The following is a 12,114-nucleotide window of genomic DNA, read 5'->3' as shown; positions in this document are numbered from 1 at the left end:
TATATTCTGGATATTAATCCTTTGTCAGATGTATATTTTGCAAATATTTTCTCCCACTCTGTTGGTTGTCTTTTAACTCTTTTAATTGTTTCTTTTGCTGTGCAGAAGCTTTTTAGTTTGATATAATCCCATTTGTTTATTTTTCCTTTGGTTGCCCGTGCTTTTGGGGTCGTATTCATGAAGTCTGTGCCCAGTCCTATTTCCTGAAGTGTTTCCCCTATGTTTTCTTTAAGAAGTTTTATTGTCTCAGGGTGTATATTTAAATCCTTAATCCATTTTGAGTTGATTTTAGTATACGGTGAGAGGTATGGATCTAGTTTCATTCTCCTGCATATCGATATCCAGTTATCCCAGCACCACTTGCTGAAGAGGCAGTCCCTTCCCCAGTGAATAGGCTTGGTGCCTTTGTCAAAGATCAGATGGCAGTAAGTGTGTGGGTTGATTTCTGGATTCTCTATTCTATTCCATTGGTCAGTGTGTCTGTTTTTATGCCAGTACCATACTGTTTTGGTTATTATAGCTTTGTAGTATAGCTTAAAGTCAGGTAGTGTTATGCCTCCAGCTTTATTTTTTTTGCTGAGCATTGCTTTGGCTATTCGTGGTCTTTTATTGTTCCATATAAATGTCTGAATAGTTTTTTCCATTTCTGAGAAAAATGTCTTTGGAATTTTGATGGGGATTGCATTGAATTTGTATATCACTTTGGGTAGTATGGACATTTTCACTATGTTGATTCTTCCAATCCAAGAGCATGGAATATCTTTCCATCTTCTTGTATCCTCTCTAATTTCTCTCAGCAGTGGTTTGTAGTTCTCATTATAGAGATTTTTCACCTCCTTGGTTAACTCAATTCCTAAGTATTTTATTTTTTTGGTGGCTATTGTAAATGGGCAGGCTTTCTTGATTTCTCCTTCTGCATGTTCACTATTGGAGAAAAGAAATGCTACTGATTTTTGTGTGTTGATTTTGTATCCTGCTACTGTGCTGAAATCATTTATCAATTCCAAGAGTTTTTTTGTAGAGGTTTTAGGCTGTTCGATATATAGGATCATGTCATCTGCAAACAGGGACAGTTTGACTTCATCTTTTCCAATCTGGATGCCCTTTATTTCCTTCTCTTCTCTGATTGTACTTGTAGTTTTTAAAGAAAACTTCATACTGTTTTCCATAATGTCTGTACTAATTTATATTCCCATAAACAATATATAAGAGATCCCCTTTTTTTCCATCCTTGCCAACATTTGTTATTTTCTGTCTTTTGGTTAATAGCCATTCTAACTGGGGGAAGATGATATCTCATAATGGTGTTTATTTGCATTTCTCTAATGATTAGTGATGTTGAGCAGTTTTTCATATATCTATTGGCCATCTGTATGTCTTCTTTTGAGAAATGTCTATTCAGTTCTCTTGCCCATCTTTTAATTGGATTATTTATTATTTAGTGTTGAGTTGTTTGATTTCCTTGTATATTCTGGATACTAATCCCTTGCTGGATGAATAGTTTGCAAATATTTTCTCCCATTTTGCAGGTTGTCTCTTCATTCTGTTGATTGTTCCTTTGCTGCGCAGAAGCTTTTTAGTTTTATATAATCCCATTTGTTTATTTTTGCTTTGTTGCCTGTGCTTTTGAGGTCTTATTCATAGAATCTTTGCCCAGTACCATGTCCTGAAGCATTTTCCCTATGTTTTCTTCTACTAGTTTTATAGTTTTGGGTCTTATGTTTAAGTCTTTAATCCATTTTGAGGTGATTTTGGTATATGGTGAGAGAGAGGGATCTAGTTTTATTCTGCCATGGAGCTTCAGTTTTCCCAGCACCATTTATTGAAGAGACTATCTTTTCCCCAATGTATATTTTTGGCTCCTTTGTCAAAATTCAGGTGGCTATAGGCATGTAGATTTATGTCTGGATTCTCTATTCTGTTCCATTGGTCTATGTGTCTACTTTTGTGTCAGTACCATGCTGTTTTGAATCCTACAGCTTTGAAGTATATTTGGGGGTCTTTGTGTGTTTTTTGGTGGTTGGCTGGTATAAGGATAAAACCCTGGATCTTGGATTATCTGCACCACACTCTAACCAACTGAGGTAATTGGCCAGCCCTATTTGGGATCTTTTGTTGTTTCATATAAATTTTAAGATTGTTTTTTTCTTTTTCTGTGGCATATGTCATTGGTAGTTTAATGGGAATTACATTGAACTTGTAGACTACTTTGGATAGTATGGTCATTTTGACAATATTGATTCTTCCAATTCATGAACATGGAACAGGTTGGGACTGCCAGGGGCACAACAACTGAGCTGTTTCTTTGAGCTGGGAGTATGGACACACTTTATAGTTAACATTTGTTTCTTGTAGGCGGCATATAGATACATCATGTCTCTTTATTCAGCCAGTCTATTTATTTTAATTGGGGCATTTAATCTTATTACATTCAAGGTTATTATTGATATATGAGATACTACTCTGTCATTTTGTTGATTGTTTTCTGATTATTTTGTGTATCCTTTGTTCCTTTCTTCCTCTCTTACTGTTTATCTTTATGGTTTGGTGTAAGATTTGATTCTTTTATTTTTCTAATTTGTGTCTCTGCTCTACAAGTAAGTTTTATATTTTGGGGTTTTTCATGTTGGTTGTTATGATTCTTTCTCTTCTACACATGGGACTCCCTTAAGCATTTCTTATAAGGATGTTCTGGTGATAAAGAATTCCCTTAATTTTTGCTTGTCTGAGAAAAGCTTTATTTCTCCTTCATTTATGAAAAATAGCTTTTCTGGGCATAATATTCTTGGCTGGTAGTTTTTTCTTTCAATACTTTGAATATATCATCCCTTTTCTCCTGGCTTAGAGAGTTTCTGCTGAGAAGTCTGCTGTTAGTCTAATGCAGATTTCCTTCTATATGACTTGACACTTTTCCCTTAATATATTTAGAATTCTCTCTTTGTCTTTAACTTTTAACAGTTTGATTACAATGTGCCTTGGAGAGGACATTTTTGGGTTAAATCTATTTGGGGACCTTTGAGCTTCCTGGATTTGGATATTCATATCTCTCCTAAAACTAGGGAATTTTTCAGCTATTATTTCATTAAATAGGTTTTCAATATCTTTTTTGTTTTCTTTTCCTTCTGGATTGAACTTAATCTGAATAATTGTTTGCTCAATAGTATCCCATAAATCTTGTAGTCTTTGTTCATTCTTTTTTCTTTTTCTTTTTCTCCTTCCTGGATTATTTCAGAACAGCTGTCTTCAGAAGTTTTTTCTTCTGCTTGATCCGGTCTGTTGTTGAGATTCTCAGATGTGCTTTTCTATTTCATTCAATGAATTCTTCAATTCCAAGATTTCTGTTTGATTTTTTAAATGATATTTTTCTCTTTGTTGAATTTCTCATTCAGATCATGAATTGTTTTTCTGCTTTTGTTGAATTGTTTGTCTATATTCTCTTGTATCTCAGTGAGTTTTCTTAAATTATTAATTTGAGTTCCTTTTCTGACAAGTCAAGAATTTCTGATTCTTTTGGATCAGTTACTGGAGTGGTATTGTGTTTCTTTGGTGTTGTCATGTTTCCTTGTTTTTCATGTTTCTTTTCCCCCTGACTTGATATCTATGCATTTGGTGGGACAGTCACCTCTTTGAGTTTTGTAGAATGGCTTGTGTGGAGAAAGGCTTTCATCTGTAAATGTGCCTTAGGGTATCAATTGGACAGCGTACACTGACTTTGTTCTAGATGGGTGCAGTAGTGTAGATTCTGTATAGTTTCTTCAGCTGTAACCCATGTTTGCTATGTCTATGAGTGCCTCAGTAGCCTAGGATTGGGAGGTTTGTGGCAATGGTGGCACAGCTTTGCCAGGGGTGGGTTCATGGGGATGGTTCTCAGGCCAGGGGTGTGTATGCACCCTGTGGGCCAGTCATCTCAGGAGCTGGCTACCTTGGAATGGGGTTATTCTGGGCTAACTGGGCTGATTCTCTGATCAGGGGCCTACCAAGAGCATGTAACCAGGCTGTTTCTCACTTAAATGTGTTTGTAGCTCAAAATCTCAGGTGTGAGTCTGCCAGGGGTATGACAGATGAGCTGTTTCTCTGAGCTGGGTTCATAGGCACACTTTCACTTGGCTACCTGGGTTCAGATCTGCCAGTGGTTGATCTGCCAAGCAATTTGGTGGGGGGCAGATGCAAGGTCATGCTTCTCTGGATGGTTTAGAAGCAGTTCTGCCAAGAATGGGGCTACTGAGCTGCATCTCATGCAGTGGATGAGGTTGTGGGGTGGTCCTACTGGAAGGGGGCTGGCTAACAGCTTCTTTGGCAGTGGGCAAGGTCATGAGGCTGTTCTGTCAAGGGCAAAACTGCTAGGCCCCTTCTCTGGGAGGGTGTGGATGACTCAGGGGTGTTTTCGTTAGAGTAGCTCTTTTTCTGTGTTGGGGACATGGGCCCACAGAACTCAGCTGACTGGTGTCATGGGGGAGATGTTCTGGCAGAGTCAGGTCTGCCTGTTCGATCTCTGGCCAGGGGCATGGGGGTGCAGCAGTTTGGCTGGCCTGGAGTTGGCTTCCCAGACATGCAGGACTGGAGTCACGCAGCTTATGGGCCCAGGCTCCAAGCCACCAGGTTTAGGGTATTGTAGCCACCAGTGTGAGTATGCTGGGATGACAGCAAAGCCTTAATGCTGTGGAAGTGCAGTGCCTACTAGCCTCTAGGGCAGAGTGTGCTCTCTCATTGGCTCTGGTTTCAAGGTGGAGCTGGGCTGCATCAGCCTGGATCATGAGGGTTGGGTTTGAGAAATGCACATGTGTGCACCTGTTCTAGAGTTATGCAGTGCATGTATTCTAGGAAGCTCCCCACACTTGGCTCTGGGCTTGCAGGGGCTGTGAAATCCTCCTGTAGTAGGAATTGCAGGCCTCTGTAGTGAGAACAGGGGATTGGTGCAGGCCCTCTGCCTACCTTTTAACTGCAAGAGAAAGTCTCTCTTGTGTTGATCCTGGTGGTAGAGACATGGTGGCTGAGACTGTGTACCTCTCTCTCCTCTCTATGCTGCCATCCTGGGCTTTTATGCTCCATAGGGATCTTGCCAGTCTCCTGATGCACTCCTGCACTCTCCCGCAGATGTTCCCATCAACATTTAGCTGCTTATTAGTTGTTCTGGTTCTTTTCAGTGGGAGGGACATACACCAGGCACCTCTAGTCAGCCGTCGTTGAAAAACCCCCTCCTGTCTCTTATCTTGTTCTTTCTAAGTTTCTAAATAACCCAGCAAAATCCTTAGCCATTATCCATAAACTGGTATAGATCCATACCTCTTTCCATTTCACTCTCCAGGTGAGATTAACTTACCAGGCAAAAAGCCAGATGCATGCCAAAGGTTCTGTCCACTGACAGGTTTTACCTTGTTGTTAATCCTTCAAGGCCCTCCTGATGGGACTGCAATGCAGCAGCAGTCCACTTTGGGGTGATCACAGCATATTTTGAAAAAATATTTGTAAACCAGGCCTGAGTTTTTTTCTTCCTGAGGGAATTGACTATAGGGAGTTTCTCAAGAGGCTGTATGTTTGAATTGATGGAAAGGTACCAATGCAGCAGGACCGGGTATCATGGGAGTCTGAGCCACCTGCTCATGCAACTTACTCATGCTTTCAGGATCTATTTGAGCCTAATATAATAACATTTATTACTTCCACTTAAAGATGAGATGACTCTGTACATGTCTAATTTTGTGTTTAGTTTGTTCAAATTAATACTCAATTTATAAGAGACAGCTTGGGACTCGTATTCAATTAATATTCCCTGGTCAGGCATTCAGTCTGCACTAGGGCCAGAACTATTTCTCAAAAGGAGAATAATTGTTTGCAGAAAAAACAAACAAACAAACATGGGTTTGCTCTAAAATCCCAGGGGGATGTGCTGTGGTTCTCCTTTAGATAGTGCATGTTACCTCAAATAATCAAGGAAGACTTAGTTTTGGCTATCACAGAGTAGCTTGTTTGGAACTAAACTTTCTGCCAAAAACAACTGTAAAATCTGGACAAAATATGTAAAACTTCTTAAAGTAACCAATGATAGGCCTTGAAAAACTGCAATCCTTGACAGAAGGGAGGTTTATGAGGTGAGTTCCACATGACCTCAGCTTGTTACCTGAGGGCAATTCCCAATTTTCAGGATGAAGAATAGAGCCCAGTTAGAAAACAGAAGCCCCACTATTGGGAGTTTGGGTTGCCAAAGTTACTGGAACTTAAGAGGCAAATTCCTGGAGAGGTGGATACTGCAGAAAAGGAGCACCAAAATGAGTATACAAATTCCCTTCAAGTCATTGACCAACTCCTAAGGTGTGCATGTACATGGAAAGACATAAAGAACCCAGACGAATAAAGCAACTGGGAGGCTAGATTGCTGCAGAAAGATTTTAACAGCCATATGGTATTGGAGATTCAGTGGTTGGAGTTCAGCCCCATTCAGATGGAGATGCCTTGGCAAGTACGCCAAGATTTCAGCTGAAACCATGGAAATGCCAGGCTTTATGAATAAGGGCTGAACCCTAACAATAAGAGCAAAATGGAAATAAAGAAGGCATAATATAGCCTAAAACCAAGCCACAACAAGGATGATCCCTTTTTACTGTTTGCTAGAACACAACCCTTTCTGGAGGAAGATAAACCATTCAGAGCTTTAAAAATTTTTAATTCTCAATGCCCAGTGCCCAATCAAAAGGTATGAGGTACAGTCAAAACAAAACAAAAGAACAAAAACAAAAACAAACAAACAAAAAAAGGGCGACATAAAAGGAGAAAAACAGAGTAGAAACAGCTAAATAGATGATTCAGATATAATTATCAGACAGGATTTTAAAATAATATGATTAATATATTCCAAATAAAGGAAAAGCTAGACAAAATATGAGTAATAGAGAATTTAAAGAGAGAACTGGAATCTATTAAAAAAAGATGAATTAACATTTCATAACTAAAAAATATAGTATGTAAACTTAAGAAATTTTTGAATGGGTATAAATAAGAAAGGATGAGTGAACTGAAAAACAGATTAATTGAAAATATCCAAACTGAATCACAGAGAGAAAAATAATTAAAAATTTAAAGAAAGGGCACAAAAAATTTTAGGACCTGGTCAGACATTCTAACATGCATGCAATTTGAGTCCCAGAAGTAGAGGAGAGAGAGAATGATGTAGAAACATTTTGTACAGAGATATGTCTGAGAAATTTCCAAAACTGATTTAAAAAAAAATCAGCCCACAGATTTCAGAAACTCAACAAATTCCAAGCCGAAAAGCCCCCCACAAAACAGAGAAGACACACCTCATCAATGTAAAAATGCTGAAAACCAAAGATAAAGGGAAAAACTAGAAAGTAGCCAGAGAAAAGAACACATTTAAAAAAAAATATAGCAACATTAAGACTGATAGATGACTTTTCAATAGAAACTGTGGAAGCCAACAGACTATGGGATGAAATTTTTACAGTGCTAAAAGGAAAAAACACTTCCAGCCTGGAATTCTATACTCACTAAAAGTGTCCTATAGAAATATAATTCATAATAAGGTCTCTCAGTATAGGATAGAAAAGAACATCCGCAGCCTGATAAAGGGCATCTATGAAAAATTCACAGCTAACCTCATATTTAACAGTATAATATGAAGTGTCTCTTACCCTAAGATCATTAACAAAACAGCATGTTTTCTCTTATGACTTTTATTCAACGTTGTGCTGGAGGTCCTAACCAGTGCAAAAAGTCAAGAAAAAGAAATAGAAGGCAGAAAGACTGAAAATAAATAAATAAAAGTCATTATTCATAAATGACATGATCAAATACATTGAAAATCCTGAAGAGTACAAAATAGCTACTAGAATTAATAACTGGCTTTAGCAAGATAACAGGGTATAAAATCACTATACAAAATTTATTTTATTTCTGTATACAAAATAAACTATTGGAAATTAAAAATTTTAAAATATAGTTTACAATGTCATCAAAAAACATGAAATAGGGGGTCAAGACCCATCCTCTGGGAACCCAACAGGTTGCGCTGCCCAGGCCCACCAGGCTCCACTGTGCCGACAAAAGGATAGGAACTCGACGGTGCAGAGGAGGACAGACACACAGACGGTCACAGACAGACAGTGCCGAGGATTCCCGCTGTGTCTGGGATAGTCTTCCAAGGGATCCTGCCTCCCTCCTGTGGAGCCCAGACTCCGGATCCCAGGAAGTCGGCCCCAGACCGAGAGACCCTCTGATCCTGTCAGGACTAGGACTGACCCAGGCGTCCAGGATCCCTTCCGAGGCAGATCCAGGGATCTGAACCCTTGACCTTGGTGTCGTCAGCACTATGTTCTACCAACTGAGCTAAGCAGCCAGTCCCTGTTAACTCATTTCTGTCACCACTGATAGGTCTCATCTCTTCTAGAATTTCACATCAATGGACTCATACAGCATGTGCTCTTTTGTGTATGGCGGCTGTCTCTCATTGTTATGTCTGCAAGGCTCAGCCTTGCTGTTATGTGTAGCAATAATTGACTACTTTTCTTTCTTTTTTTTTTTTTAAAAGATGACTGGTAAGGGGTCTTGGTAAGGAGGTGGGATTGCCGCCTGTAGGATTCCTGTACTATATTGATCTGCAGTTCTGGACAATATGCCAAAGGATGTAGCAAGAGGCACCATCTTGGAAGCAGAGAGCAGCCCTCACCAGACACCAAACCTGCCAGCACTTTGATCTTGGACTTTGCAGGCTCCAGTACTATAAATTGTGCGGCGCCCTCGACAGCAGTGGCAGCAGTGGCAGTGGCGGCAGCGGCAGCAGCAGGGGAAGCAGCAGCGGCAGGAGTGACACCCTGCAGTAACGCCCTGTCACCCAGCAGCCCAGCAGAGGCAAAGCTGACCAGAGAGGTGGCTACCCGGAGAGGCCCAAGACCTGAGGCAACCACACACGCAAGGCACTAGTGGCCAAGTGAATAGTCACTGAGGTAGCCATACCAAATTGGCAACCACAGCAACATCTTAGTCAATCAATAGTGTCAAACCTGTGGACTGTGAAACCCCCTGCCACAATGAATAAACATCAAAGAAAATATACCAGAAATACAAAAAATCAAGAAGGTACACCACCCAAAGATAATAAATCTCAAGCTCTAGATCCTATACAACAAGAAGCCCTTGAAATGACTGACAAGGAATTTCGAGTGATAATTCTAAGGAAACTGAATGAGATACAAGAAAACTCAGCTAGACATCATGATGAAATGAGGAAAAGTATACAGGACCTGAAAGAGGGAATGTACAAGGAAATCAATGTCCTGAAAAAAATGTAGCAGAACTTGCCGAACTGAAGAAGTTATTCAGTGAAATAAAAAACACAATGGAGAGTTTAACCAGCAGGCTTGTGGAAGTTGAAGAGAGAACCTCTGAACTTGAAGATGGGCTGTTTGAAATAACACAAGCAGACAAAAAAAAAAAAAGAAAAAAGAAAAAAGAATCAAAGGCATTGAAGAAAATCTGAGAGAGATATCAGACAACCTTAAGCGCTCAAATATCCGAGTCATGGGTATTCCAGAAGGGGAGGAAAAAGGAGATTGCATTGAAAACATATTCAACAAAATAGTGGCAGAAAACTTCCCAGGTATAGGAAAAATCACAGATCTTCAGATCCAGGAAGCTCAATGATCTCCAAATGTATTCAACCCAAAAAAGGTCTTCTCCAAGACATGTTATAGTCAAATTGGCAAAACTCAAAGACAAAGAGAGAATCTTAAAAGCTGCAAGAGAGAAGCGTCAAATCACCTATAAGGGAGCCCCAATCAGGCTAACATCAGACTTTTCATCACAAACCCTAAAGGCCAGAAAGGAATGGGATGATATATTCAAAATACTGAAAGACAGAGATTGTCAGCCAAGAATACTCTACCCTGCAAGGCTATCCTTCCGAAATGAAGGGCAAAAGTATATTTCTCAGACAAACAAAAACTGCAGGAGTTCACCACCACATGACCACCCTTACAAGAAATTCTCAAGGGAGTACTGGGTTTGGTTCCTGAAAAATAACTACCACTGCCATAAAAACCCGGGAAAAATCTAAACCCACTAGTATAATAAAAAAGACATTCATGAAGAGAAAACAAACAAACAAAAAGGCTATCTACAACCTAAGGAACGAACAAACACAGAAAACAAACAGTAAATAAGAAAGCAAGGAACAAAAGACACCTAAGACAACCAAACAACAATCAATAAAATGCTAGGAATAAATCAACACTTTTCAAAAACAACTCTTAATGTAAAAGACTTAAATTCCCCAATCAAAAGACACAGACTGGCTGACTGGATTAAAAACGAGGACCCAACTATATGCTGCCTTCAAGAGACCCACCTCAACCATAAAGACTCACATCAACTAAGAGTGAAAGGATGGAAAAAGATTTACCATGCAAACAGAAAAGAAAAATCAGCTGGAGTAGCTATTCTTATATCTGACAAAATAGACTTTAAACTAAAAACCATAAAAAGAGACAATGAGGGACACTACTTAATGATAAAAGGACTGATCCATCAAGAAGACATAACAATCATAAATATGTACACATCCAATGTTGGAGCAGCCAGATATATAAAACAAACTCTATTAGACCTAAAGAAGGAAATAGACACTAATACCATAATAGCAGGGGACCTGAACACCCCACTGTCAATATTGGACAGATCATATAGGCAAAGAATCAGCAGAGAAACACAAGATCTAAACAATACTCTAGACCAATTGGACTTGGCAGATATCTACAGAACATTCCATACAACAACCTCAGAATATTCATTCTTCTCATCAGCACATGGATCATTCTCCAGGATAGACCACATATTGGGTCACAAATCAAGTCTCAACAAATACAAAAAAATTGGAATTATCCCATGTATTTTCTCAGACCATAATGGATTAAAACTAGAAATCAATAACAAACGAAATTCTGGAAACTATACAAACCCATGGAAATTAAACGGCATTCAACTTAATGACATATGGGTCCAAGAAGAAATCAAGCAGGAAATCAAAAAATTTATTGAAACTAATGAAAATAATGATACATCATACCAAAACCTGTGGGATACTGCAAAAGCAGTATTAAGGGGGAAATTTATTGCATTAAATGCTCACCTCAGAAGAGTGGAAAGATGGCAAGTGAACAACCTAACACTTCACCTTAAAGAACTAGAAAAACAAGAACAATTCAAACCTAAAGTTAGCAGATGGAAAGAAATCATTAAGATCAGAGCAGAACTTAAAGACATTGAAACCCAAAAAACAATACAAAAGATCAATGAATCAAAAAGTTGGTTTTTTGAAAAGATAAATAAAATTGACAAACCATTAGCATGGCTAACAAAAAAAAGAAGAGAGAAGATTCAAATAACAAAAATTAGAAATGAAAAAGGCGATATTACAACTGATTCATCTGAAATACAAGGAATCATTTGAGACTACTATAAACAACTATACACCAACAAGTTTGAAAATCTGGAGGAAATGGATAAATTTCTGGACACACACAAGCTCCCAAACGGAGCCATGAAGATGTAGAAAATCTGAACAGACCAATAACAATAAAGGAGATTGAAGCTGTTATCAGAAGGCTCCCAACAAAGAAAAGCCCAGGACCAGATGGATTCACAGCAGAATTTTACCAAACATTCAGAGAGGAATTGACACCGATTCTTTACAAACTATTCCAAAAGATTGAAACGGACGCAAATCTCCCAAACTCATTCTATGAAGCAAACATCATCCTGATACCAAAACCAGGTAAAGATATAACCAAAAAAGAAAACTACAGACCGATATCCTTTATGAATATAGATGCAAAAATGTTCACTAAAATACTAGCAAACAGAATACAGCAACACATATGTAAAATTATTCACCATGATCAATTGGGATTCATCCCAGGGATGCAAGGTTGGTTCAACATACGCAAATCAATAAATGTGATACACCATATTAATAAAATCAAATGCAAGGACCATATGATCATCTCTATAGATGCTGAAAAAGCATTTGATAAAATTCAACACTCATTCATGACAAAGACCCTCTATAAGTTAGGTATAGACGGAAAGTATCTCAACATAATCAAA

Source organism: Cynocephalus volans, chromosome 4, assembly GCF_027409185.1.
Source record: "Cynocephalus volans isolate mCynVol1 chromosome 4, mCynVol1.pri, whole genome shotgun sequence".
NCBI lineage: Eukaryota > Metazoa > Chordata > Mammalia > Dermoptera > Cynocephalidae > Cynocephalus > Cynocephalus volans.
The sequence above is the reverse complement of the archived record's forward strand: the minus strand, read 5'-3'. Positions refer to the sequence as shown.